The 27,500-nt window shown below is 49.2% G+C and overlaps 1 protein-coding gene across 1 annotated transcript in view; it reads left to right on the top strand.

Annotated features, from left to right (window-relative positions):
* The window catches only part of LOC139392577 (calcium channel, voltage-dependent, alpha 2/delta subunit 4a), a 273,156-nt gene that overhangs the window by 184,780 nt on the left and 60,876 nt on the right, over positions 1-27,500 (top strand). The window lies entirely within an intron of this gene.

Below are 27,500 nucleotides of genomic sequence, written 5' to 3' on the forward strand. Positions count from 1 at the left end.
TGAGAGCAGGGTGGTATTTAGGGTAAAGGAACTGGCAGGTGTGTGTGTGTGTGTGTGTGTGTGTGTGTGTGTGTGTGTGTGTGTGTGTGTGTGTGTGTGTGTGTGAGTGTGTGTGTGTGTGTGTGTGTGTGTGTGTGTGTGTGTGTGTGTGTGTGTGTGTGTGTGTGTGTGTGTGTGTGTGTGTGTGTGTTCCTGTGAGGCAGAGAACAGGACTGTGTGCTTCTCATCACCAGCTGAACATGGCTGCTACTGACAGGCTGGACACACAGAGAATCCTCTGTTGTTTATTTATATGTGGTGGAGAGAGGAAGAGAGAGAGAATGATAGAGAGAATGATATAGAGAATAATATAGAATGATAGAGAGAATGATATAGAGAATAATATAGAATGATAGAGAGAATGATATAGAGAATAATATAGAATGATAGAGAGAATGATATAGAGAATGATAGAGAGAATGATATAGAGAATAACATAGAATGATAGAGAGAATGATATAGAGAATAATATAGAATGATAGAGAGAATGATATAGAGAATAATATAGAATGATAGAGAGAATGATATAGAGAATAATATAGAATGATAGAGAGAATGATACAAAGAATGATATAGAATGATAGAGAGAATGATATAGAGAATGATAGAGAGAATGATAGAGAGAAAAATATAGAGAATAATATAGAATGATAGAGAGAATGATACAAAGAATGATATAGAATGATAGAGAGAATGAAATAGAATGATAGAGAGAATGAAATAGAATGATAGAGAGAATGATAGTTCTGTACATGAGTTCTGTACAGCTCAGAGATGGCTTGTTGCAGTATAGTGCAGTTATTTAGTGTACAGCTCAGAGATGGCTTGATGCAGTATAGTGCAGATATTTAGTGTACAGCTCAGAGATGGCTTTTAGCAGTGTGTCACATCGAGTGTGTCGTCCTCTAGTCTTTATGGCCCAGCTGGCCGGTTGGGGAGGGTCACAGCACGGGGAAATGAAAGTGTTCATCTGGCTGGTGATTTTGGTCGTGATCGACCTGAACCGCCTGCCAGAGGAGAGTTTTAGTAGAGTCCTGCTGGTGGAGGGGCTTTTGTGAGTCAATCTGCTGTAGAACTGCTCTAGTTGATTGGGCAGTGGGGGGGGGGGGGGGGGGGGGCTTTCGGTTTGCAGTTTGTGATCTTTTGTAATCCTTTCCAGATAGGCGTGTTGTTACTGGATAAGTGTTGTTCTAGCCTGACTTCAATCTGCTGTTGGGCTGCATTCGTTCTCCAGGAGAAGATTATGCCGTTTCCTGCTATCTCTTTAACAGACTAAGATGTGTTGGAGAGGGGAGGAGGAGTATGTGGAGGAGTAGGTGGAGGAGAGGGGAGGAGTAGGTGGAGGAGAGGGGAGGAGTAGGTGGAGGAGATGGGAGGAGAAGGTGGAGGAGAGGGGAGGAGAAGGTGGAGGAGAGGAGTAGGTGGAGGAGAGGGGAGGAGAAGGTGGAGGAGAGGAGAAGGTGGAGGAGGAGTAGTTGGAGGGGAGGGGAGGGGAGGTGTAGGTGGAGTAGTTGGAGGGGAGGTGTAGGTGGAGTAGTTGGAGGGGAGGGGAGGGGAGGAGTAGGTGGAGGAGAGGGGAGGAGAAGGTGGAGGAGAGGAGTAGGTGGAGGAGAGGGGAGGAGAAGGTGGAGGAGAGGAGAAGGTGGAGGAGGAGGAGTTGGAGGGGAGGGGAGGGGAGGTGTAGGTGGAGTAGTTGGAGGGGAGGAGTAGGTGGAGGAGGAGTAGTTGGAGGGGAGGAGTAGGTGGAGGAGAGGGGAGGAGGAGTAGGTGGAGGAGAGGGGAGGAGTAGGTGGAGGAGAGGGGAGGAGGAGTAGGTGGAGGAGAGGGGAGGAGTAGGTGGAGGAGGAGGAGGAGTAGTTGGAGGGGAGGGGAGGAGTAGATGGAGGGGAGGGGAGGAGTAGATGGAGGGGAGGGGAGGAGTAGGTGGAGGAGGAGTAGTTGGAGGGGAGGGGAGGAGTAGGTGGAGGAGGAGGAGTTGGAGGGGAGGGGAGGAGTAGATGGAGGGGAGGGGAGGAGTAGGTGGAGGAGGAGTAGTTGGAGGACAGTTACAGGACAGTAATCAAACGTTTATTAATGGTTAGGGCAGTAGGTTATACTACACACAAACACACACACACACACAGACTGAGCATTTTACTGTACCGTGTGCGCCCACGATCAATAAACTTTAATACATTGAATACAACACAACTTTAGGACATTTTCACTTTTTACTATTTGTAAAGGAGCAGGTTGAGTTGTATAGCTGGTTAACAGGAGAGTTCTAGGAGCAGGTTGTATGGCTGGTTAACGGGAGAGTTCTAGGAGCAGGTTGAGTTGTATGGCTGGTTAACGGGAGAGGTCTAGGAGCAGGTTGTATGGCTGGTTAACGGGAGAGTTCTAGGAGCAGGTTGAGTTGTATGGCTGGTTAACGGGAGAGGTCTAGGAGCAGGTTGTATGGCTGGTTAACAGGAGAGTTCTAGGAGCAGGTTGAGTTGTATGGCTGGTTAACGGGAGAGGTCTAGGAGCAGGTTGTATGGCTGGTTAACGGGAGAGGTCTAGGAGCAGGTTGTATGGCTGGTTAACGGGAGAGTTCTAGGAGCAGGTTGAGTTGTATGGCTGGTTAACAGGAGAGGTCTAGGAGCAGGTTGTATGGCTGGTTAACGGGAGAGGTCTAGGAGCAGGTTGTATGGCTGGTTAACAGGAGAGTTCTAGGAGCAGGTTGAGTTGTATGGCTGGTTAACGGGAGAGGTCTAGGAGCAGGTTGTATGGCTGGTTAACGGGAGAGGTCTAGGAGCAGGTTGTATGGCTGGTTAACGGGAGAGTTCTAGGAGCAGGTTGAGTTGTATGGCTGGTTAACAGGAGAGGTCTAGGAGCAGGTTGTATGGCTGGTTAACGGGAGAGGTCTAGGAGCAGGTTGTATGGCTGGTTAACGGGAGAGGTCTAGGAGCAGGTTGTATGGCTGGTTAACAGGAGAGGTCTAGGAGCAGGTTGAGTTGTATGGTTGGTTAACAGAGAGGTCTAGGAGCAGGTTGAATGGCTGGTTAACGGAGAGGTCTAGGAGCAGGTTGTATGGCTGGTTAACGGAGAGGTCTAGGAGAAGGTTGAGTTGTATGGTTGTTAACGGGAGAGGTCTAGGAGCAGGTTGTATGGCTGGTTAACGGAGAGGTCTAGGAGCAGGTTGTATGGCTGGTTAACGGAGAGGTCTAGGAGCAGGTTGAGTTGTATGGCTGGTTAACGGAGAGGTCTAGGAGCAGGTTGAGTTGTATGGCTGGTTAACGGAGAGGTCTAGGAGCAGGTTGTATGGCTGGTTAACGGAGATGTCTAGGAGCAGGTTGTATGGTTGGTTAATGGGAGAGGTCTAGGAGCAGGTTGAGTTGTATGGCTGGTTAACGGGAGAGGACTAGGAGCAGGTTGTATGGCTGGTTAATGGGAGAGGTCTAGGAGCAGGTTGTATGGCTGGTTAACGGGAGAGGTCTAGGAGCAGGTTGTGTGGCTGGTTAACGGAGAGGTCTAGGAGCAGGTTGAGTTGTATGGCTGGTTAACGGGAGAGGTCTAGGAGCAGGTTGAGTTGTATAGCTGGTTAACGGGAGAGGTCTAGGAGCAGGTTGTATGGCTGGTTAATGGGAGAGGTCTAGGAGCAGGTTATATGGCTGGTTAATGGAAGAGGTCTAGGAGCAGGTTGTATGGCTGGTTAATGGGAGAGGTCTAGGAGCAGGTTGTATGGTTGGTTAACGGGAGAGGTCTAGGAGCAGGTTGAATTGTATGGCTGGTTAATGGGAGAGGTCTAGGAGCAGGTTGTATGGCTGGTTAACGGAGAGGACTAGGAGCAGGTTGTATGACTGGTTAATGGGAGAGGTCTAGGAGCAGGTTGTATGGCTGGTTAATGGGAGAGGTCTAGGAGCAGGTTGAGTTGTATGGCTGGTTAACGGGAGAGGTCTAGGAGCAGGTTGTATGGCTGGTTAATGGGAGAGGACTAGGAGCAGGTTGTATGGCTGGTTAATGGGAGAGGTCTAGGAGCAGGTTGTATGGCTGGTTAACAGGAGAGGTCTAGGAGCAGGTTGTATGGCTGGTTAACGGAGAGGACTAGGAGCAGGTTGTATGGCTGGTTAATGGGAGAGGTCTAGGAGCAGGTTGTATGGCTGGTTAATGGGAGAGGTCTAGGAGCAGGTTGTATGGCTGGTTAACGGAGAGGTCTAGGAGCAGGTTGTATGGCTGGTTAACGGGAGAGGTCTAGGAGCAGGTTGTATGGCTGGTTAACGGGAGAGGTCTAGGAGCAGGTTGAGTTGTATGGCTGGTTAACGGGAGAGGTCTAGGAGCAGGTTGAGTTGTATGGCTGGTTAATGGGAGAGGTCTAGGAGCAGGTTGAGTTGTATGGCTGGTTAACAGGAGAGTTCTAGGAGCAGGTTGTATGGCTGGTTAACGGGAGAGGTCTGGGAGCAGGTTGTATGGCTGGTTAATGGGAGAGGTCTAGGAGCAGGTTGAGTTGTATGGCTGGTTAATGGGAGAGGTCTCGGAGCAGGTTGAGTTGTATGGCTGGTTAACGGGAGAGGTCTAGGAGCAGGTTGTATGGCTGGTTAACGGGAGAGGTCTAGGAGCAGGTTGTATGGCTGGTTAACGGAGAGGTCTGGGAGCAGGTTGTATGGATGGTTAATGGGAGAGGTCTAGGAGCAGGTTGTATGGCTGGTTAACGGGAGAGGTCTAGGAGCAGGTTGTATGGCTGGTTAACGGGAGAGGTCTAGGAGCAGGTTGAGTTGTATGGCTGGTTAACGGGAGAGGTCTAGGAGCAGGTTGAGTTGTATGGCTGGTTAACGGAGAGGTCTAGGAGCAGGTTGTATGGCTGGTTAACGGGAGAGGTCTAGGAGCAGGTTGAGTTGTATGGCTGGTTAACTGGAGAGGTCTAGGAGCAGGTTGAGTTGTATGGCTGGTTAACAGAGAGGTCTAGGAGCAGGTTGTGTGGCTGGTTAACGGAGAGGTCTAGGAGCAGGTTGAGTTGTATGGCTGGTTAATGGGAGAGGTCTCGGAGCAGGTTGAGTTGTATGGCTGGTTAACGGGAGAGGTCTGGGAGCAGGTTGTATGGCTGGTTAACGGAGAGGTCTAGGAGCAGGTTGAGTTGTATGGCTGGTTAACGGAGAGGTCTAGGAGCAGGTTGAGTTGTATGGCTGGTTAACGGAGAGGTCTAGGAGCAGGTTGAGTTGTATGGCTGGTTAACGGGAGAGGTCTAGGAGCAGGTTGAGTTGTATGGCTGGTTAACGGGAGAGGTCTAGGAGCAGGTTGAGTTGTATGGCTGGTTAACGGGAGAGGTCTGGGAGCAGGTTGTATGGCTGGTTAACGGAGAGGTCTAGGAGCAGGTTGAGTTGTATGGCTGGTTAACAGGAGAGGTCTAGGAGCAGGTTGTATGGCTGGTTAATGGGAGAGGTCTAGGAGCAGGTTGAGTTGAATGGCTGGTTAACGGGAGAGGTCTAGGAGCAGGTTGAGTTGTATGGCTAGTTATCGGGAGAGGTCTAGGAGCAGGTTGAGTTGTATGGCTGGTTAACGGGAGAGGTCTAGGAGCAGGTTGAGTTGTATGGCTGGTTAACGGAGAGGTCTGGGAGCAGGTTGTATGGCTGGTTAACGGGAGAGGTCTAGGAGCAGGTTGAGTTGTATGGCTGGTTAACGGGAGAGGTCTAGGAGCAGGTTGAGTTGTATGGCTGGTTAACGGAGAGGTCTGGGAGCAGGTTGTATGGCTGGTTAACGGGAGAGGTCTAGGAGCAGGTTGTATGGCTGGTTAACGGGAGAGGTCTAGGAGCAGGTTGAGTTGTATGGCTGGTTAACGGGAGAGGTCTGGGAGCAGGTTGTATGGCTGGTTAACGGGAGAGGTCTAGGAGCAGGTTGAGTTGTATGGCTGGTTAACGGGAGAGGTCTAGGAGCAGGTTGAGTTGTATGGCTGGTTAACGGGAGAGGTCTAGGAGCAGGTTGAGTTGTATGGCTGGTTAACGGGAGAGGTCTAGGATCAGGTTGTATGGCTGGTTAACGGGAGAGGTCTAGGAGCAGGTTGAGTTGTATGGCTGGTTAACAGGAGAGGTCTAGGAGCAGGTTGTATGGCTGGTTAATGGGAGAGGTCTAGGAGCAGGTTGAATTGTATGGCTGGTTAACGGAGAGGTCTGGGAGTAGGTTGAGTTGAATGGCTGGTTAACGGGAGAGGTCTAGGAGCAGGTTGAGTTGTATGGCTGGTTAACGGGAGAGGTCTAGGAGCAGGTTGAGTTGTATGGCTGGTTAACGGGAGAGGTCTAGGATCAGGTTGTATGGCTGGTTAACGGGAGAGTTCTAGGAGCAGGTTGAGTTGTATGGCTGGTTAACGGAGAGGTCTGGGAGCAGGTTGTATGGCTGGTTAACGGAGAGGTCTAGGAGCAGGTTGAGTTGTATGGCTGGTTAACGGGAGAGGTCTAGGAACAGGTTGTATGGCTGGTTAACGGAGAGGTCTAGGAGCAGGTTGTATGGCTGGTTAACGGGAGAGTTCTAGGAGCAGGTTGAGTTGTATGGCTGGTTAACGGAGACGTCTAGGAGCAGGTTGTACGGCTGGTTAACGGGAGAGGTCTAGGAGCAGGTTGTATGGCTGGTTAACGGGAGAGGTCTAGGAGCAGGTTGAGATGTATGGCTGGTTAACGGGAGAGGTCTAGGAGCAGGTTGAGTTGTATGGCTGGTTAACGGGAGAGGTCTAGGAGCAGGTTGAGTTGTATGGCTGGTCAACGGAGAGGTCTAGGAGCAGGTTGAGTTGTATGGCTGGTTAACGGGAGAGGTCTAGGAGCAGGTTGTATGGCTCGTTAACGGGAGAGGTCTAGGAGCAGGTTGAGTTGTATGGCTGGTTAACGGGAGAGGTCTAGGAGCAGGTTGAGTTGTATGGCTGGTTAATGGGAGAGGTCTAGGAGCAGGTTGAGTTGTATGGCTGGTTAACAGGAGAGTTCTAGGAGCAGGTTGTATGGCTGGTTAACGGGAGAGGTCTGGGAGCAGGTTGTATGGCTGGTTAATGGGAGAGGTCTAGGAGCAGGTTGAGTTGTATGGCTGGTTAACGGGAGAGGTCTAGGAGCAGGTTGTATGGCTGGTTAACGGGAGAGGTCTGGGAGCAGGTTGTATGGCTGGTTAACGGGAGAGGTCTAGGAGCAGGTTGTATGGCTGGTTAATGGGAGAGGTCTCGGAGCAGGTTGAGTTGTATGGCTGGTTAACGGGAGAGGTCTAGGAGCAGGTTGTATGGCTGGTTAACGGGAGAGGTCTAGGAGCAGGTTGTATGGCTGGTTAACGGATAGGTCTGGGAGCAGGTTGTATGGCTGGTTAATGGGAGAGGTCTAGGAGCAGGTTGTATGGCTGGTTAACGGGAGAGGTCTAGGAGCAGGTTGTATGGCTGGTTAACGGGAGAGGTCTAGGAGCAGGTTGAGTTGTATGGCTGGTTAACGGGAGAGGTCTAGGAGCAGGTTGAGTTGTATGGCTGGTTAACGGGAGAGGTCTAGGAGCAGGTTGAGTTGTATGGCTGGTTAACGGGAGAGGTCTAGGAGCAGGTTGTATGGCTGGTTAACGGGAGAGGTCTAGGAGCAGGTTGAGTTGTATGGCTGGTTAACTGGAGAGGTCTAGGAGCAGGTTGAGTTGTATGGCTGGTTAACGGAGAGGTCTAGGAGCAGGTTGTGTGGCTGGTTAACGGAGAGGTCTAGGAGCAGGTTGACTTGTATGGCTGGTTAACGGGAGAGGTCTAGGAGCAGGTTGAGTTGTATGGCTGGTTAACGGGAGAGGTCTAGGAGCAGGTTGAGTTGTATGGCTGGTTAACGGGAGAGGTCTAGGAGCAGGTTGAGTTGTATGGCTGGTTAACAGGAGAGGTCTAGGAGCAGGTTGTATGGCTGGTTAATGGGAGAGGTCTAGGAGCAGGTTGTATGGCTGGTTAATGGGAGAGGTCTAGGAGCAGGTTGAATTGTATGGCTGGTTAACGGAGAGGTCTAGGATCAGGTTGTATGGCTGGTTAACGGGAGAGTTCTAGGAGCAGGTTGAGTTGTATGGCTGGTTAACGGAGAGGTCTGGGAGCAGGTTGTATGGCTGGTTAACGGAGAGGTCTAGGAGCAGGTTGAGTTGTATGGCTGGTTAACGGGAGAGGTCTAGGAACAGGTTGTATGGCTGGTTAACGGAGAGGTCTAGGAGCAGGTTGTATGGCTGGTTAACGGGAGAGTTCTAGGAGCAGGTTGAGTTGTATGGCTGGTTAACGGAGACGTCTAGGAGCAGGTTGTATGGCTGGTTAACGGGAGAGGTCTAGGAGCAGGTTGAGATGTATGGCTGGTTAACGGGAGAGGTCTAGGAGCAGGTTGTACGGCTGGTTAACGGGAGAGGTCTAGGAGCAGGTTGTATGGCTGGTTAACGGAGAGGTCTAGGAGCAGGTTGAGATGTATGGCTGGTTAACGGGAGAGGTCTAGGAGCAGGTTGAGTTGTATGGCTGGTCAACGGAGAGGTCTAGGAGCAGGTTGAGTTGTATGGCTGGTTAACGGGAGAGGTCTAGGAGCAGGTTGTATGGCTCGTTAACGGGAGAGGTCTAGGAGCAGGTTGAGTTGTATGGCTGGTTAACGGGAGAGGTCTAGGAGCAGGTTGAGTTGTATGGCTAGTTATCGGGAGAGGTCTAGGATCAGGTTGAGTTGTATGGCTGGTTAACGGGAGAGGTCTAGGAGCAGGTTGTATGGCTGGTTAACGGGAGAGGTCTAGGAGCAGGTTGTATGGTTGGTTAACGGGAGAGGTCTAGGAGCAGGTTGTATGGCTGGTTAACGGGAGAGGTCTAGGATCAGGTTGAGTTGTATGGCTGGTTAACGGGAGAGGTCTAGGAGCAGGTTGTATGGCTGGTTAACGGGAGAGGTCTAGGAGCAGGTTGTATGGTTGGTTAACGGGAGAGGTCTAGGAGCAGGTTGTGTGGCTGGTTAACGGGAGAGGTCCAGGAGCAGGTTGAGTTGTATGGCTGGTTAACGGGAGAGGTCTAGGAGCAGGTTGTGTGGCTGGTTAACGGGAGAGGTCCAGGAGCAGGTTGAGTTGTATGGCTGGTTAACGGGAGAGGTCTAGGAGCAGGTTGAGTTGTATGGCTGGTTAACGGGAGAGTTCTAGGAGCAGGTTGTATGGCTGGTTAACGGAGAGGTCTAGGAGCAGGTTGAGTTGTACGGCTGGTTAACGGGAGAGGTCTAGGAGCAGGTTGAGTTGTATGGCTGTTTAACGGCAGAGGTCTAGGAGCAGGTTGTATGGCTGGTTAACGGGAGAGGTCTAGGAGCAGGTTGTATGGCTGGTTAACGGGAGAGGTCTAGGAGCAGGTTGAGTTGTATGGCTGTTTAACGGCAGAGGTCTAGGAGCAGGTTGTATGGCTGGTTAACGGAGAGGTCTAGGAGCAGGTTGAGTTGTATGGCTGTTTAACGGCAGAGGTCTAGGAGCAGGTTGTATGGCTTATTAACGGGAGAGGTCTAGGAGCAGGTTGAGTTGTATGGTTGTTAACGGGAGAGAGAAAGAGAAAGAGAGGGAATGACACAATAAGCACACTCACACACACACACACACACACACACACACACGAACACACACACATAGACTACGTCAAGGCCTGGGTATGACTAAGGTAATGTAGTCTAGCTATAGAGGATGATGCTGGTGGTTATGTTCTAGAGAGGTGGAGTCCAGGCCTGACAGCTGACAGGTTGATTGTTATCCTTTAGGGCCAACTGAGCTGAGACTGTGTGTGTGTGTGTGTGTGTGTGTGTGTCTGTGTGTGTGTGTGTGTGTGTGTGTGTGTGTGTGTGTGTGTGTGTGTGTGTGTGTGTGTGTGTGTGTGTGTGTGTGTGTGTGTGTGTGTTGTGTGAGTGTGTGTGTGTGTGAGTGTGAGTGAGTGTGTGTGTGTGTGTGTGTGCTGCCTTGTGTACCTGTGTGTCTCCCTGTATGAGAGAATATGTGTGTGTGAGTGGGCTTGCTGTGTCATCCTCTCTTTCTCTCTCTCTCTCTCTCTCTCTCTCTCTCTCTCTCTCTCTCTCTCTCTCTCTCTCTCTCTCTCTCTCTCTCTCTCTCTCTCTCTCTCTCTCTCTCTCTCACTCTCTCTCTCTCTCTCTCTCTCACTGTCTGTCTGTTCAGCGGCAGTTAGCCTAGCGGTTAGCGCATTGGGCCCGTAACCGACAGGTTGCTAGATCAAATCCCCGAGCTGACAAGGTCAAATCTGTCGTTCTGCCCCTGAAGAAGGCCGTTCACCCCCTGTTCCTAGGCCGTCATTGTAAATAATAATTTGTTCTTAACTGTTTAGGCTATAGTCTCCTCTCTTCTTCCTTCCTCAGCCCTGCACGGTTTGACGACGACCAGCCGCTCTGAACAGTGGTGGCCACATTATCCTCACAAAGCCAAGTGGAGTATTTCATTCATTTGACAGAGTTGTGTTGTCGTTCCTAGCATCACATCCAGATGTTATCAGGATTTCCTAGACGAAAGAGAAGGGAGGGAGGGAGGGGGTTGGGGGTTGTTGAGAGAATAGACTAGTTTCTGATACCCTTTCAGTGACTTGCCACTAAATCCCAGATACAGTACATACAGTATAACCAGAATACTGTAACAAGTAATTATAGAAAACACACAGAAACACAAACAGACATGATACTGTATTGATTTAGATAATCTGTGACAGGATTACTCCTGTTGGATTGACACACACACACACACACACACACACACAGCGGGAGACGAGGAGAATGAGGCACGCTCCTACGACACGCCTCAGAGGTGCCGCCAGGAGCCGTCTGACATCATGTTACCTAAGCAACAGGCAGGGAGAGGGGAGGAGGGCTTGGATTGGCTGGGTGGATGACTCACACTCTGCATTGTAAGCTCTCTCTCTCTCTCTCTCTCTCTCTCTCTCTCTCTCTCTCTCTCTCTCTCTCTCTATTTCATGCTAACTCTCTCTCTCTCCGACTCTGTCTACCATTCCCCATTCTCTCCCTCTCTCTCTCTCTCTCTCTCTGTGTCTCTCTCTCTCTCTGTGTCTCTCTCTCTCTCTCTCTCTCTCTCTCTCTCTCTCTCTCTGTCTCCATCTCTCCCTCTCCCTCTCTCTCTCTCTCTCTCTCTCTCTCTCTGTCTCTCTCTCTCTGTCTCTCTCTCTCTTTCTCTCTCTCTCTGTCTCTCTTCTCTCTCTCTCTCTCCCTCATATATTCCTGCCTCCAGTCTCTTGCTCTAGTAATAGGAAAGCTTTAGTGCAAATAGTTTTTCCTGCAGTTTTCTCATCTCCCCTTGATCCCTCACTCCCTCCATCCATGAATTGAGCTGGGGGGAGGGGGAGCGGACTAACAAAGGGTGCTTGAATAGTGATGGCTGTTTAGGCTTGGGGCATCATCCTGAACGGAGACTGGGGCTGGTCCCAAATGGAACCCTTTCCATTTATAGTGCACTACAGAGCCCACAGGGAATAGGGACAGACTGGAGCACTGTTGCAACCCCTATTACCAGTCTGTTCAACCTCTCTTTCGTATCGTCCGAGATCCCTAAAGATTGGAAATGCTGCCTCGGTCATCCCCCTCTTCAAAGGGGGTGACACTCTAGACCCAAACTTTTATAGACCGATCCATCCTGCCCTGCCTTTCTATTTTGAATCCCAGCGTACCTTCTCCGCTGTGCAATCCGGTTTCCGAGCCGGTGACGGGTGCACCTCAGCCACGCCCAAGGTTCTAAACGACATCATAACCGCCATCGATAAGAGACATTACTGTGCAGCCGTCTTCATCGACCTGGCCTATAAGGCCTTCCACTCTGTCAATCACTGTGTTCTTATCGGCTGACTCAACAGCCTTGGTGTCTCAAATGACTGCCTCGCCTGGTTCACCAACTACTTCGAGTTCACTACGAGTTCAGTGTGTTAAATCGGAGGGCCTGTTGTCCGGACCTCTAGCAGTCTCTATGGGGGTACCACAGGGTTCAATTCTCAGGCCGACTCTTTTCTCTGTATATATCAACGATGTCGCACTTGCTGCGGGTGAACAAGGCAGTTAACCCACTGTTCCCCTGAACAAGGCAGTTAACCCACTGTTCCCCTGAACAAGGCAGTTAACCCACTGTTCCCCTGAACAAGGCAGTTAACCCACTGTTCCCCTGAACAAGGCAGTTAACCCACTGTTCCCCTGAACAAGGCAGTTATCCCACTGTTCCCCTGAACAAGGCAGTTAACCCACTGTTACCCTGAACAAGGCAGTTAACCCACTGTTCCCCTGAACAAGGCAGTTCACCCACTGTTCCCCTGAACAAGGCAGTTAACCCACTGTTCCCCTGAACAAGGCAGTTATCCCACTGTTCCCCTGAACAAGGCAGTTAACCCACTGTTCCCCTGAACAAGGCAGTTAACCCACTGTTCCCCTGAACAAGGCAGTTAACCCACTGTTCCCCTGAACAAGGCAGTTAACCCACTGTTCCCCTGAACAAGGCAGTTAACCCACTGTTCCCCTGAACAAGGCAGTTCACCCACTGTTCCCCTGAACAAGGCAGTTAACCCAGTGTTCCCCTGAACAAGGCAGTTAACCCAGTGTTCCCCTGAACAAGGCAGTTAACCCACTGTTCCCCTGAACAAGGCAGTTAACCCACTGTTCCCCTGAACAAGGCAGTTCACCCACTGTTCCCCTGAACAAGGCAGTTAACCCACTGTTCCCCTGAACAAGGCAGTTCACCCACTGTTCCCCTGAACAAGGCAGTTAACCCACTGTTCCCCTGAACAAGGCAGTTAACCCACTGTTCCCCTGAACAAGGCAGTTCACCCACTGTTCCCCTGAACAAGGCAGTTATCCCACTGTTCCCCTGAACAAGGCAGTTAACCCACTGTTCCCCTGAACAAGGCAGTTCACCCACTGTTCCCTTGAACAATAGCTGAAGCTGGAGCCTTGTATTTCCCTCGCTAACTTTAAACATCAGCTATCTGAGCAGCTAACCGATCGCTGTAAATAGCCCACCCAACCTACCTACCTCATCCCCATATTGTTTTTATTTACTTTTCTGCTCTTTTGCACACCAGTATTTCTCCTTGCACACCATCTGCTCCTCTTGTTTATGTGTAACTCTGTGTTGTTGTTTATGCGTAACTCTGTGTTGTTGTTTACGTGTAACTCTGTGTTGTTGTTTATGTGTAACTCTGTTGTTGTTTATGTGTAACTCTGTTGTTGTTTATGTGTAACTCTGTGTTGTTGTTTATGTGTAACTCTCTGTTGTTGTTTATGTGTAACTCTGTGTTGTTGTTTATGTGTAACTCTCTGTTGTTGTTTATGTGTAACTCTGTGTTGTTGTTTATGTGTAACTCTGTGTTGTTGTTTATGTGTAACTCTGTTGTTGTTGTTTATGTGTAACTCTGTTGTTGTTGTTTATGTGTAACTCTGTTGTTGTTGTTTATGTGTAACTCTGTGTTGTTGTTTATGTGTAACTCTGTGTTGTTGTTTATGTGTAACTCTGTGTTGTTGTTTATGTTTAACTCTGCTGTTGTTGTTTATGCGTAACTCTGCTGTTGTTGTTTATGCGTAACTCTGTGTTGTTGTTTATGTGTAACTCTGTGTTGTTGTTTGTGTCTCACTACTTTGCTTTATCTTGGCCAAGTCGCAGTTGGAAATGAGAACGTGTTTTCAACTAGTCTACCTGATTAAATAAAATAAATATATAATAATAGACTGGATCACAGTGATTGTGGTGAATAGAGACAGACTGGAGGAATGACAGGGATTGTGGTGAATAGGGACAGACTGGAGGAATGACAGGGATTGTGGTGAATAGAGACAGACTGGAGGAATGACAGGGATTGTGGTGAATAGGGACAGACTGGAGGAATGACAGGGATTGTGGTGAATAGAGACAGACTGGAGGAATGACAGGGATTGTGGTGAATAGGGACAGACTGGAGGAATGACAGGGATTGTGGTGAATAGAGACAGACTGGAGGAATGACAGGGATTGTGGTGAATAGGGACAGACTGGAGGAATGACAGGGATTGTGGTGAATAGGGACAGACTGGAGGAATGACAGGGATTGTGGTGAATAGAGACAGACTGGAGGAATGACAGGGATTGTGGTGAATAGGGACAGACTGGAGGAATGACAGGGATTGTGGTGAATAGAGACAGACTGGAGGAATGACAGGGATTGTGGTGATTAGAGACAGACTGGAGGAATGACAGGGATTGTGGTGAATAGAGACAGACTGGAGGAATGACAGGGATTGTGGTGAATAGAGACAGACTGAAGGAATGACAGGGATTGTGGTGAATAGAGACAGACTGGAGGAATGACAGGGATTGTGGTGAATAGAGACAGACTGGAGGAATGACAGGGATTGTGGTGAATAGTGACAGACTGGAGGAATGACAGTGATTGTGGTGAATAGAGACAGACTGGAGGAATGACAGGGATTGTGGTGAATAGTGACAGACTGGAGGAATGACAGTGATTGTGGTGAATAGAGACAGACTGGAGGAATGACAGGGATTGTGGTGAATAGAGACAGACTGGAGGAATGACAGGGGTTGTGGTGAATAGAGACAGACTGGAGGAATGACAGGGATTGTGGTGAATAGAGACAGACTGGAGGAATGACAGTGATTGTGGTGAATAGAGACAGACTGGAGGAATGACAGTGATTGTGGTGAATAGAGACAGACTGGAGGAATGACAGGGATTGTGGTGAATAGTGACAGACTGGAGGAATGACAGGGATTGTGGTGAATAGAGACAGACTGGAGGAATGACAGTGATTGTGGTGAATAGAGACAGACTGGAGGAATGACAGGGATTGTGGTGAATAGAGACAGACTGGAGGAATGACAGGGATTGTGGTGAATAGAGACAGACTGGAGGAATGACAGGGATTGTGGTGAATAGAGACAGACTGGAGGAATGACAGGGATTGTGGTGAATAGAGACAGACTGGAGGAATGACAGGGATTGTGGTGAATAGAGACAGACTGGAGGAATGACAGGGATTGTGGTGAATAGGGACAGACTGGAGGAATGACAGTGATTGTGGTGAATAGAGACAGACTGGAGGAATGACAGGGATTGTGGTGAATAGAGACAGACTGGAGGAATGACAGTGATTGTGGTGAATAGAGACAGACTGGAGGAATGACAGGGATTGTGGTGAATAGGGACAGACTGGAGGAATGACAGTGATTGTGGTGAATAGAGACAGACTGGAGGAATGACAGGGATTGTGGTGAATAGAGACAGACTGGAGGAATGACAGGGATTGTGGTGAATAGAGACAGACTGGAGGAATGACAGGGATTGTGGTGAATAGAGACAGACTGGAGGAATGACAGGGATTGTGGTGAATAGAGACAGACTGGAGGAATGACAGGGATTGTGGTGAATAGAGACAGACTGGAGGAATGACAGGGATTGTGGTGAATAGAGACAGACTGGAGGAATGACAGGGATTGTGGTGAATAGAGACAGACTGGAGGAATGACAGGGATTGTGGTGAATAGTGACAGACTGGAGGAATGACAGGGATTGTGGTGAATAGGGACAGACTGGAGGAATGACAGGGATTGTGGTGAATAGTGACAGACTGGAGGAATGACAGTGATTGTGGTGAATAGTGACAGACTGGAGGAATGACAGGGATTGTGGTGAATAGAGACAGACTGGAGGAATGACAGTGATTGTGGTGAATAGGGACAGACTGGAGGAATGACAGTGATTGTGGTGAATAGAGACAGACTGGAGGAATGACAGGGATTGTGGTGAATAGAGACAGACTGGAGGAATGACAGGGATTGTGGTGAATAGAGACAGACTGGAGGAATGACAGGGATTGTGGTGAATAGAGACAGACTGGAGGAATGACAGGGATTGTGGTGAATAGAGACAGACTGGAGGAATGACAGGGATTGTGGTGAATAGAGACAGACTGGAGGAATGACAGGGATTGTGGTGAATAGAGACAGACTGGAGGAATGACAGGGATTGTGGTGAATAGTGACAGACTGGAGGAATGACAGGGATTGTGGTGAATAGGGACAGACTGGAGGAATGACAGGGATTGTGGTGAATAGTGACAGACTGGAGGAATGACAGTGATTGTGGTGAATAGTGACAGACTGGAGGAATGACAGGGATTGTGGTGAATAGAGACAGACTGGAGGAATGACAGTGATTGTGGTGAATAGGGACAGACTGGAGGAATGACAGTGATTGTGGTGAATAGAGACAGACTGGAGGAATGACAGGGATTGTGGTGAATAGTGACAGACTGGAGGAATGACAGTGATTGTGGTGAATAGAGACAGACTGGAGGAATGACAGGGATTGTGGTGAATAGAGACAGACTGGAGGAATGACAGGGATTGTGGTGAATAGAGACAGACTGGAGGAATGACAGGGATTGTGGTGAATAGAGACAGACTGGAGGAATGACAGGGATTGTGGTGAATAGAGACAGACTGGAGGAATGACAGGGATTGTGGTGAATAGAGACAGACTGGAGGAATGAGAGGGATTGTGGTGAATAGAGACAGACTGGAGGAATGACAGGGATTGTGGTGAATAGAGACAGACTGGAGGAATGACAGGGATTGTGGTGAATAGTGACAGACTGGAGGAATGACAGGGATTGTGGTGAATAGGGACAGACTGGAGGAATGACAGTGATTGTGGTGAATAGTGACAGACTGGAGGAATGACAGTGATTGTGGTGAATAGTGACAGACTGGAGGAATGACAGGGATTGTGGTGAATAGAGACAGACTGGAGGAATGACAGTGATTGTGGTGAATAGGGACAGACTGGAGGAATGACAGTGATTGTGGTGAATAGAGACAGACTGGAGGAATGACAGGGATTGTGGTGAATAGTGACAGACTGGAGGAATGACAGTGATTGTGGTGAATAGAGACAGACTGGAGGAATGACAGGGATTGTGGTGAATAGAGACAGACTGGAGGAATGACAGGGATTGTGGTGAATAGAGACAGACTGGAGGAATGACAGGGATTGTGGTGAATAGAGACAGACTGGAGGAATGACAGGGATTGTGGTGAATAGAGACAGACTGGAGGAATGACAGGGATTGTGGTGAATAGAGACAGACTGGAGGAATGACAGGGATTGTGGTGAATAGAGACAGACTGGAGGAATGACAGGGATTGTGGTGAATAGTGACAGACTGGAGGAATGACAGGGATTGTGGTGAATAGGGACAGACTGGAGGAATGACAGGGATTGTGGTGAATAGTGACAGACTGGAGGAATGACAGTGATTGTGGTGAATAGTGACAGACTGGAGGAATGACAGGGATTGTGGTGAATAGAGACAGACTGGAGGAATGACAGTGATTGTGGTGAATAGGGACAGACTGGAGGAATGACAGTGATTGTGGTGAATAGAGACAGACTGGAGGAATGACAGGGATTGTGGTGAATAGTGACAGACTGGAGGAATGACAGTGATTGTGGTGAATAGAGACAGACTGGAGGAATGACAGGGATTGTGGTGAATAGAGACAGACTGGAGGAATGACAGGGATTGTGGTGAATAGAGACAGACTGGAGGAATGACAGGGATTGTGGTGAATAGTGACAGACTGGAGGAATGACAGGGATTGTGGTGAATAGGGACAGACTGGAGGAATGACAGTGATTGTGGTGAATAGAGACAGACTGGAGGAATGACAGGGATTGTGGTGAATAGTGACAGACTGGAGGAATGACAGTGATTGTGGTGAATAGAGACAGACTGGAGGAATGACAGGGATTGTGGTGAATAGAGACAGACTGGAGGAATGACAGGGATTGTGGTGAATAGAGACAGACTGGAGGAATGACAGGGATTGTGGTGAATAGAGACAGACTGGAGGAATGACAGGGATTGTGGTGAATAGTGACAGACTGGAGGAATGACAGTGATTGTGGTGAATAGAGACAGACTGGAGGAATGACAGGGATTGTGGTGAATAGAGACAGACTGGAGGAATGACAGGGATTGTGGTGAATAGTGACAGACTGGAGGAATGACAGTGATTGTGGTGAATAGGGACAGACTGGAGGAATGACAGTGATTGTGGTGAATAGAGACAGACTGGAGGAATGACAGGGATTGTGGTGAATAGTGACAGACTGGAGGAATGACAGTGATTGTGGTGAATAGAGACAGACTGGAGGAATGACAGGGATTGTGGTGAATAGAGACAGACTGGAGGAATGACAGGGATTGTGGTGAATAGAGACAGACTGGAGGAATGACAGGGATTGTGGTGAATAGAGACAGACTGGAGGAATGACAGGGATTGTGGTGAATAGAGACAGACTGAAGGAATGACAGTGATTGTGGTGAATAGGGACAGACTGGAGGAATGACAGTGATTGTGGTGAATAGTGACAGACTGGAGGAATGACAGGGATTGTGGTGAATAGAGATAGACTGGAGGAATGACAGGGATTGTGGTGAATAGGGACAGACTGGAGGAATGACAGGGATTGTGGTGAATAGAGACAGACTGGAGGAATGACAGTGATTGTGGTGAATAGGGACAGACTGGAGGAATGACAGTTATTGTGGTGAATAGGGACAGACTGGAGGAATGACAGGAATTGTGGTGAATAGGGACAGACTGGAGGAATGACAGTGATTGTGGTGAATAGGGACAGACTGGAGGAATGACAGGGATTGTGGTGAATAGGGACAGACTGGAGGAATGACAGTGATTGTGGTGAATAGGGACAGACTGGAGGAATGACAGGGATTGTGGTGAATAGAGACAGACTGGAGGAATGACAGGGATTGTGGTGAATAGGGACAGACTGGAGGAATGACAGGGATTGTGGTGAATAGAGACAGACTGGAGGAATGACAGGGATTGTGGTGAATAGGGACAGACTGGAGGAATGACAGGGATTGTGGTGAATAGGGACAGACTGTAGGAATGACAGTGATTGTGGTGAATAGGGACAGACTGGAGGAATGACAGGGATTGGAGAGTGGAGAGTAAGTTTGAATCTTTTAAAGTAGGGGAGGGGGGAGAAAGAATGGTTTTGTAGGGCAGTGTCTAAAGTAAAATATGTGCAGTGCTCCACTGGTCAACACACTCTGTGTGTGTGTGTGTGTGTGTGTGTGTGTGTGTGTGTGTGTGTGTGTGTGTGTGTGTGTGTGTGTGTGTGTGTGTGTGTGTGTGTGTGTGTGTGTGTGTACAGGTCATATGGAGTGTGAGGTCAGTTCAGTAGGAGTTGATCAAGTGACAGAGAGGTCAGAGTCAGGGACGATGACTCATACTGTAGGTTTATTCTCCTCCACCTCATCACCTCTCCCTCTCTCCTCTTCTCCTCCACCTCATCAACTCTCCCTCTCTCCTCCTCTCCTCCACCTCATCACCTCTCCCCTCTCCTCCTCTCCTCCACCTCATCAACTCTCCCTCTCTCCTCCTCTCCTCCATCTCCTCCTCTCCCTCTCTCCTCCTCCACATCATCACCTCTCCCCCTCTCCTCCTCTCCTCCACCTCATCAACTCTCCCCCTCTCCTCCTCTCCTCCACCTCATCAACCCCCCCTCTCCTCCTCTCCTCCTCTCCCCCTCTCCTCCTCTCCTCCACCTCATCACCTCTCTCCCTCTCCTTCTCTCCTCCACCTCATCAACTCTCCCTCTCTCCTCCTCTCCTCCACCTCATCTCTTCCCCTCTCCTCCCCTCCCCCTCTCCTCCTCTCCTCCACCACATCAACTCTCCCTCTCTCCTCCTCTCCTCCACCTCATCATCTCTCCCCCTCTCTTCCTCTCCTCCTCTCCCTCTCTCCTCCTCTCCTCCACCTCATCAGCTCTCCCTTTCTCCTCCTCTCCTCCACCTCATCATCTCTCCCTCTCTACTCCTCTCCTCCAACTCATCATCTCTCCCTCTCTCCTCCTCTCCTCCTCTCCCTCTCTCCTCCTCTCCTCCACCTCATCATCTCTCCCTCTCTCCTCCTCTCCCTCTCTCCTCCTCTCCTCCACCTCATCACCTCTCCTCCTCTCCTCCACCTCATCACCTCTCCCTCTCTCCTCCTCTCCTCCACCTCATCAACTCTCCCTCTCTCCTCCTCTCCCCCTCTCCTCCTCTCCTCCACCTCATCAACTCTCCCTCTCTCCTCCTCTCCTCCACCTCATCTCTCCCCCTCTCCTCCCCTCCCCCTCTCCTCCTCTCCTCCACCACATCAACTCTCCCTCTCTCCTCCTCTCCTCCACCTCATCATCTCTCCCCCTCTCTTCCTCTCCTCCTCTCCCTCTCTCCTCCTCTCCTCCACCTCATCAGCTCTCCCTTTCTCCTCCTCTCCTCCACCTCATCATCTCTCCCTCTCTACTCCTCTCCTCCACCTCATCATCTCTCCCTCTCTCCTCCTCTCCTCCTCTCCCTCTCTCCTCCTCTCCTCCACCTCATCATCTCTCCCTCTCTCCTCCTCTCCCTCTCTCCTCCTCTCCTCCACCTCATCACCTCTCCTCCTCTCCTCCACCTCATCACCTCTCCCTCTCTCCTCCTCTCCTCCACCTCATCAACTCTCCCTCTCTCCTCCTCTCCCCCTCTCCTCCTCTCCTCCACCTCATCAACTCTCCCTCTCTCCTCCTCTCCTCCACCTCATCACCTCTCCCTCTCTCCTCTTCTCCTCCACTTCATCTCTCTTCCTCTCTCCACCTCTCCTCCACCTCATCACTTCTCCCCCTCTCCTCCTCTCCTCCACCTCATCACCTCTCCCTCTCTCCTCCTCTCCTCCACCTCATCAACTCTCCCTCTCTCCTCCTCTCCCCCTCTCCTCCTCTCCTCCACCTCATCAACTCTCCCTCTCTCCTCCTCTCCTCCACCTCATCACCTCTCCCTCTCTCCTCTTCTCCTCCACTTCATCTCTCTTCCTCTCTCCACCTCTCCTCCACCTCATCACTTCTCCCTCTCTCCTCCTCTCCTCCACCTCATCAACTCTCCCTCTCTCCTCCTCTCCTCCACCTCATCACCTCTCCCTCTCTCCTCTTCTCCTCCACTTCATCTCTCTTCCTCTCTCCTCCTCTCCTCCACCTCATCAACTCTCCCTCTCTCCTCCTCTCCTCCACCTCATCACCTCTCCCCCTCTCCTCTTCTCCTCCACCTCATCAACTCTCCCTCTCTCCTCCTCTCCTCCACCTCATCTCTCTTCCTCTCCTGAGCAGCCATATGCTGTCTCTCTCTAATGAAGACTGCTGTGATAAAGGTGCCTGCTAGTCCAGCATTATTAGACACTCACACACCCGGGGTGTGGTGGAGTCCCTCTGTAGTCTTTGTAGTGTAACACACAGCTTTGTAAATCCCCCCAGAAAGACCCATTATGTTCAATTCATATAGATACTAGAACAGCTCCTAGGTATGAGAGGATGAGATGAGAGGAACAGGAGGAGAGGAGGAGAGGAGAGGAGGAGGAGATGAGAGGAAGGGGGAAGAGGAGGGGAGGATGAGGGGGAGAGGAGGAGATGAAGAGAGGAGGGCAGGACGAGGGGAAGAGAGAAGAGGAGAGAAAGAGAGAAGCGGAGGAAGAGGAGAGGAGAGGAGGAGAGGAGAGGAGGATGAGAGGAGAGGAGAGGAGAGGAAGGGGGAAGAGGTGGGGAGGATGAGGGGGAGAGGAGGAGAGGAAGAGAGGAGGGGAGGACAAGGGGAAAAGAAGAGGAGAGAAAGAGAGAAGCGGAGGAAGAGGAGAGGAGAGGAGGAGAGGAGAGGAGGATGAGAGGAGAGGAGAGGAGAGGAAGGGGGAAGAGGTGGGGAGGATGAGGGGGAGAGGAGGAGAGGAAGAGAGGAGGGGAGGACAAGGGGAAAAGAGAAGAGGAGAGAAAGAGAGAAGAGGAGGGGAGAAAGAGAGAAGAAGAGGAGAGAAAGAGAGAAGAGGAGGAGAGAAAGAGAGAAGAGGAGGGGAGGACAATGGGTAGATAGAAGAGGAGGAGAGAAAAAGAGAAGAGGAGAGAAAGAGAGAAGAGGAGGGGAGGACAAGGGGAAGAGAGAAGAGGAGAGAGAGAGAAGAGGAGGGGAAGACAAGGGGAAGAGAGAAGAGGACAGAAAGAGAGAAGAGGAGGGGAGGACAAGGGGTAGAGAGAAGAGGAGGAGAGGACAAGGGGAAGAGAGAAGAGGACAGAAAGAGAGAAGAGGAGGGGAGGACAAGGGGAAGAGAGAAGAGGAGGGGAAGACAAGGGGTAGAGAGAAGAGGAGGAGAGAAAGAGAAAAGACGAGAGAAAGAGAGAAGCAGAGGGAGAAAGAATGGGTATGTGAGAGCCTGGTCCTAACTTAGACTCTGTGACTCAGAACAACCTGTCCCCTAGAAGCATGTTTAATTCACTACAGTACAGACCAACACAACACCCTCTTTATTCACTACATTGCAGACCAACACAACACCATCTTAATTCACTAGAGTACAGACCAACACAACACCATCTTAATTCACTACAGTACAGACCAACACAACACCATCTTAATTCACTACAGTACAGACCAACACAACACCATCTTAATTCACTACAGTACAGACCAACACAACACAGAGGAAGTGAACATCAGATTATAGTTGAACTGGTTCCATCCAGACAGGGTTAGATTAAACATCAGATTATAGTTGAACTGGTTCCATCCAGACAGGGTTAGATTAAACATCAGATTATAGTTGAACTGGTTCCATCCAGACAGGGTTAGATTACACATCAGATTATAGTTGAACTGGTTCCATCCAGACAGGGTTAGATTAAACATCAGATTATAGTTGAACTGGTTCCATCCAGACAGGGTTAGATTAAACATCAGATTATAGTTGAACTGGTTCCATCCAGACAGGGTTAGATTACACAGCAGATTATACAGTTGAACTGGTTCCATCCAGACAGGGTTAGATTACACAGCAGATTATACAGTTGTGATACTGTATCTGCTCTTGGTTAGATTAACATTATAATGTTGATAACATTGTGAGAGTTGAAAGGTCAACACACATTGTACTGGCATGGCTTGTCCTGCCTGACGCTGTATAGAGGAATTTACTATTTTACATTTCAATTGATGGCCAATGTATGTCAGCTTTTAACTTTTAACATATAACTCATTATTACTTAATGCTCTGTCGGCTTTAAACTCATCCTCTCTCCTCTCTCTCTCTCTCTCTCTCTCTCTCTCTCTCTCTCTCTCTCTCTCACTCTGCCTCTCCACCTCTCTCTGCCTCTCTCTCTCTCTCTCTCTCTGTCTCTCTCTCTGTTTTTCTCTCTCTCTCTCTGCCTCTCTCTCTCTCTCTCTCTCTCTACCTCTCTCTCTCTCTCTCTCTCTCTCTCTCTCTCTCTCTGTCTCTCTGTCTCTCTCTCTCTGTCTGTCTCTCTCTCTCTGTCTCTCACTCTTTCTTTCTCTCTGTCTCTCTGTCTCTGTCTCTCTCTCTCTCTCTCTCTCTTTCTTTCTCTCTGTCTCTGTCTCTCTCTCTCTCTTTCTTTCTCTCTGTCTCTCTCTCTCTCGCTCTATCTCGTTCACGCTCTTTCTCCATCTCTTTCTCTCTCTCTCTCGCTCTATCTCGTTCACGCTTTTTCTCCATCTCTTTATTTCTCTCTCTATCTCATTCTGTCTCTTCATTTCTCTCTCTTAATCAGCCATGACATGTACAGAGAAAGCCCAGGAGAATTAGCCACAGCGGTTGCTATATGCTTGTTGTGTAGCAGTGCTAAAGTTATCCCTTTGTGTTTCAGGAGAAGTCCGTTAAAATAGTTTCATCTTTTATTCAGACCGACCTTGATGTTGACTGCATTAGTGATAATATCCAGCAACAGGTTATGAGTAGGGCCATGAATGAAAGAAAATGAACCCATAAGAAGAGCTGTCATAGCTAGGGGCAGGAGGTAAGGGGACTTGGTCAGGAAAGACACCTGTCCAAAGGCTTGAATCATAACTCAACCAGGATTGAGGAGGGCAGGCGGGCGGGCGGGCAGGCTGGCGTGCTGGCGGGCTGGCGGGCAGGCTGGCGGGCTGGCGGGCGGACGGACTTATTCATTCATTCATTCCATGGCTGTATTCTATTCACAGTAAAGTCTGTGGTCCTGCAGCACCAGAGAAGTAGTAATCTGCTGAATTACTAGTTCCTTCAGTCCCTTGACTAAATGATGTTCAGTTTGAAACAGGTCTCTACCTGAATCTGCTGAAGAACTAGTTCCTTCAGTCCCTTGACTCTGTCTCTCTGCTACGCCTTGCCTCAACTCTCCGTCTCTCTGCTACGCCTTGCCTCAACTCTCTGTCTCTCTGCTGCTCCTTGCCTCAACTCTCCGTCTCTCTGCTACGCCTTGCCTCAACTCTCTGTCTCTCTGCTGCACCTTGCCTCAACTCTCTGTCTCTCTGCTGCTCCTTGCCTCAACTCTCCGTCTCTCTGCTACGCCTTGCCTCAACTCTCTGTCTCTGCACCTTGCCTCAACTCTCTGTCTCTCTGCTGCTCCTTGCCTCAACTCTCTGTCTCTCTGCTGCACCTTGCCTCAACTCTCTGTCTCTGCACCTTGCCTCAACTCTCTGTCTCTCTGCTGCACCTTGCCTCAACTCTCTGTCTCTGCACCTTGCCTCAACTCTGTCTCTCTGCTGCACCTTGCCTCAACTCTCTGTCTCTGCACCTTGCCTGCATCCTCGCTCAGCTTCACTTTCAGAATGTTTGTTTGGTTTGAAAATCATCCGACCTATTGCATTCACTGGTGTTTTCAACTCAAAGTCCAGACATATACTTCTGCCGTTCTATGTTCCAAGATCCAGGTTCTATAGAACATCAGAAGGTTCCAGAACCTAGGTACCATTTCAGATGAAATCTTGGAAGTCACACTGAGTAGTGTGGCTGGGTATGAAATGACTCCCTATTCCCTGTATAGTGCACTACTTTTTGGCCAGGGAATAGGGTGCCATTTTGACTGCCTGATACACACAGAGACCAGCTGCTTTGAGAGACAACAGAGACCAGCTGCTTTGAGAGAGACAACAGAGACCAGCTGCTTTGAGAGAGTCAACAGAGACCAGCTGCTTTGAGAGAGACAACAGAGACCAGCTGCTTTGAGAGAGACAACAGAGACCAGCTGCTTTGAGAGACAACAGAGACCAGCTGCTTTGAGAGAGACAACAGAGACCAGCTGCTTTGAGAGAGTCAACAGAGACCAGCTGTTTTGAGAGAGACAACAGAGACCAGCTGCTTTGAGAGAGACAACAGAGACCAGCTGCTTTGAGAGACAACAGAGACCAGCTGCTTTGAGAGAGACAACAGAGACCAGCTGCTTTGAGAGTCAACAGAGACCAGCTGCTTTGAGAGAGACAACAGAGACCAGCTGCTTTGTGAGAGACAACAGATACCAGCTGCTTTGAGAGAGACAACAGAGACCAGCTGCTTTGAGAGAGACAACAGAGACCAGCTGCTTTGTGAGAGTCAACAGAGACCAGCTGCTTTGAGAGAGTCAACAGAGACCAGCTGCTTTGAGAGAGACAACAGAGACCAGCTGCTTTGTGAGAGTCAACAGAGACCAGCTGCTTTGAGAGAGACAACAGAGACCAGCTGCTTTGAGAGAGACAACAGAGACCAGCTGCTTTGTGAGAGTCAACAGAGACCAGCTGCTTTGTGAGAGTCAACAGAGACCAGCTACTTTATGAGAGACAACAAAGACCAGTTATTATTATTTTATTTACCTTTATTTAACCAGGTAGGCAAGTTGAGAACAAGTTCTCATTTACAATTGCGACCTGGCCAAGATAAAGCAAAGCAGTTCGACACATACAACAACACAGAGTTACACATGGAGTAAAACAAACATACAGTCAATAATACAGTATAAACAAGTCTATATACAATGTGAGCAAATGAGGTGAGAAGGGAGGTAAAGGCAAAAAAGGCCATGGTGGCAAGGTAAATACAATATAGCAAGTAAAACACTGGAATGGTAGTTTTGCAATGGAAGAATGTGCAAAGTAGAAATAAAAATAATGGGGTGCAAAGGAGCAAAGTAAATAAATAAATTAAATACAGTTGGGAAAGAGGTAGTTGTTTGGGCTAAATTATAGGTAGGCTATGTACAGGTGCAGTAATCTGTGAGCTGCTCTGACAGTTGGTGCTTAAAGCTAGTGAGGGAGATAAGTGTTTCCAGTTTCAGAGATTTTTGTAGTTCGTTCCAGTCATTGGCAGCAGAGAACTGGAAAGAGAGGCGGCCAAAGAAAGAATTGGTTTTGGGGGTGACTAGAGAGATATACCTGCTGGAGCGTGTGCTACAGGTGGGAGATGCTATGGTGACCAGCGAGCTGAGATAAGGGGGGACTTTACCTAGCAGGGTCTTGTAGATGACATGGAGCCAGTGGGTTTGGCGACGAGTATGAAGCGAGGGCCAGCCAACGAGAGCGTACAGGTCGCAATGGTGGGTAGTATATGGGGCTTTGGTGACAAAACGGATTGCACTGTGATAGACTGCATCCAATTTGTTGAGTAGGGTATTGGAGGCTATTTTGTAAATGACATCGCCAAAGTCGAGGATTGGTAGGATGGTCAGTTTTACAAGGGTATGTTTGGCAGCATGAGTGAAGGATGCTTTGTTGCGAAATAGGAAGCCAATTCTAGATTTAACTTTGGATTGGAGATGTTTGATATGGGTCTGGAAGGAGAGTTTACAGTCTAACCAGACACCTAAGTATTTGTAGTTGTCCACGTATTCTAAGTCAGAGCCGTCCAGAGTAGTGATGTTGGACAGGCGGGTAGGTGCAGGTAGCAATTGGTTGAAGAGCATGCATTTAGTTTTACTTGTATTTAAGAGCAATTGGAGGCCACGGAAGGAGAGTTGTATGGCATTGAAGCTTGCCTGGAGGGTTGTTAACACAGTGTCCAAAGAAGGGCCGGAAGTATACAGAATGGTGTCGTCTGCGTAGAGGTGGATCAGAGACTCACCAGCAGCAAGAGCGACCTCATTGATGTATACAGAGAAGAGAGTCGGTCCAAGAATTGAACCCTGTGGCACCCCCATAGAGACTGCCAGAGGTCCGGACAAGAGTTGCTTTGTGAGAGTCAACAGAGACAAGCTACTTTATGAGAGTCAACAGAGACCAACTGCTTTGAGAGAGTCAACAGAGACCAGCTACTTTATGAGACAACAGAGACAAGCTACTTCGTGAGAGACAACAGAGACCAGCTGCTTTGATGAAGTCATGGTAGAACAAGTCTGCTTCCAGTGTGTGCGGGTGTGTGCGGGTGTGTGTGGGTGCGTGTGTGTGAGTGAGAGAGATAAATGGTGACTCACTGTTTTGTTTGCTTTCAATCCCATAATGTTTAGCATCCGGTCCAGCTTCCTCCATCGTAGTGCGGCCGGTATATTTGTGTGTGTCACTGTTAAGTGTCCAGCTATCTCATAGACTCTGGGGCTTCCTCATAACACACTAGAGCAGAATGGTGGAAAGGCTGTCCGAACGCACTTGTGTGTGAAGAACAGAGAGGTAATGAATCAAACACTATGGCCTCATTCCAAATGTCCTTTCTCGTCTGATTGGGGAGACTCAGCAGAG

The sequence above is a fragment of the Oncorhynchus clarkii genome, chromosome 33 (assembly GCF_045791955.1).
Source record: "Oncorhynchus clarkii lewisi isolate Uvic-CL-2024 chromosome 33, UVic_Ocla_1.0, whole genome shotgun sequence".
Classification (NCBI taxonomy): domain Eukaryota; kingdom Metazoa; phylum Chordata; class Actinopteri; order Salmoniformes; family Salmonidae; genus Oncorhynchus; species Oncorhynchus clarkii.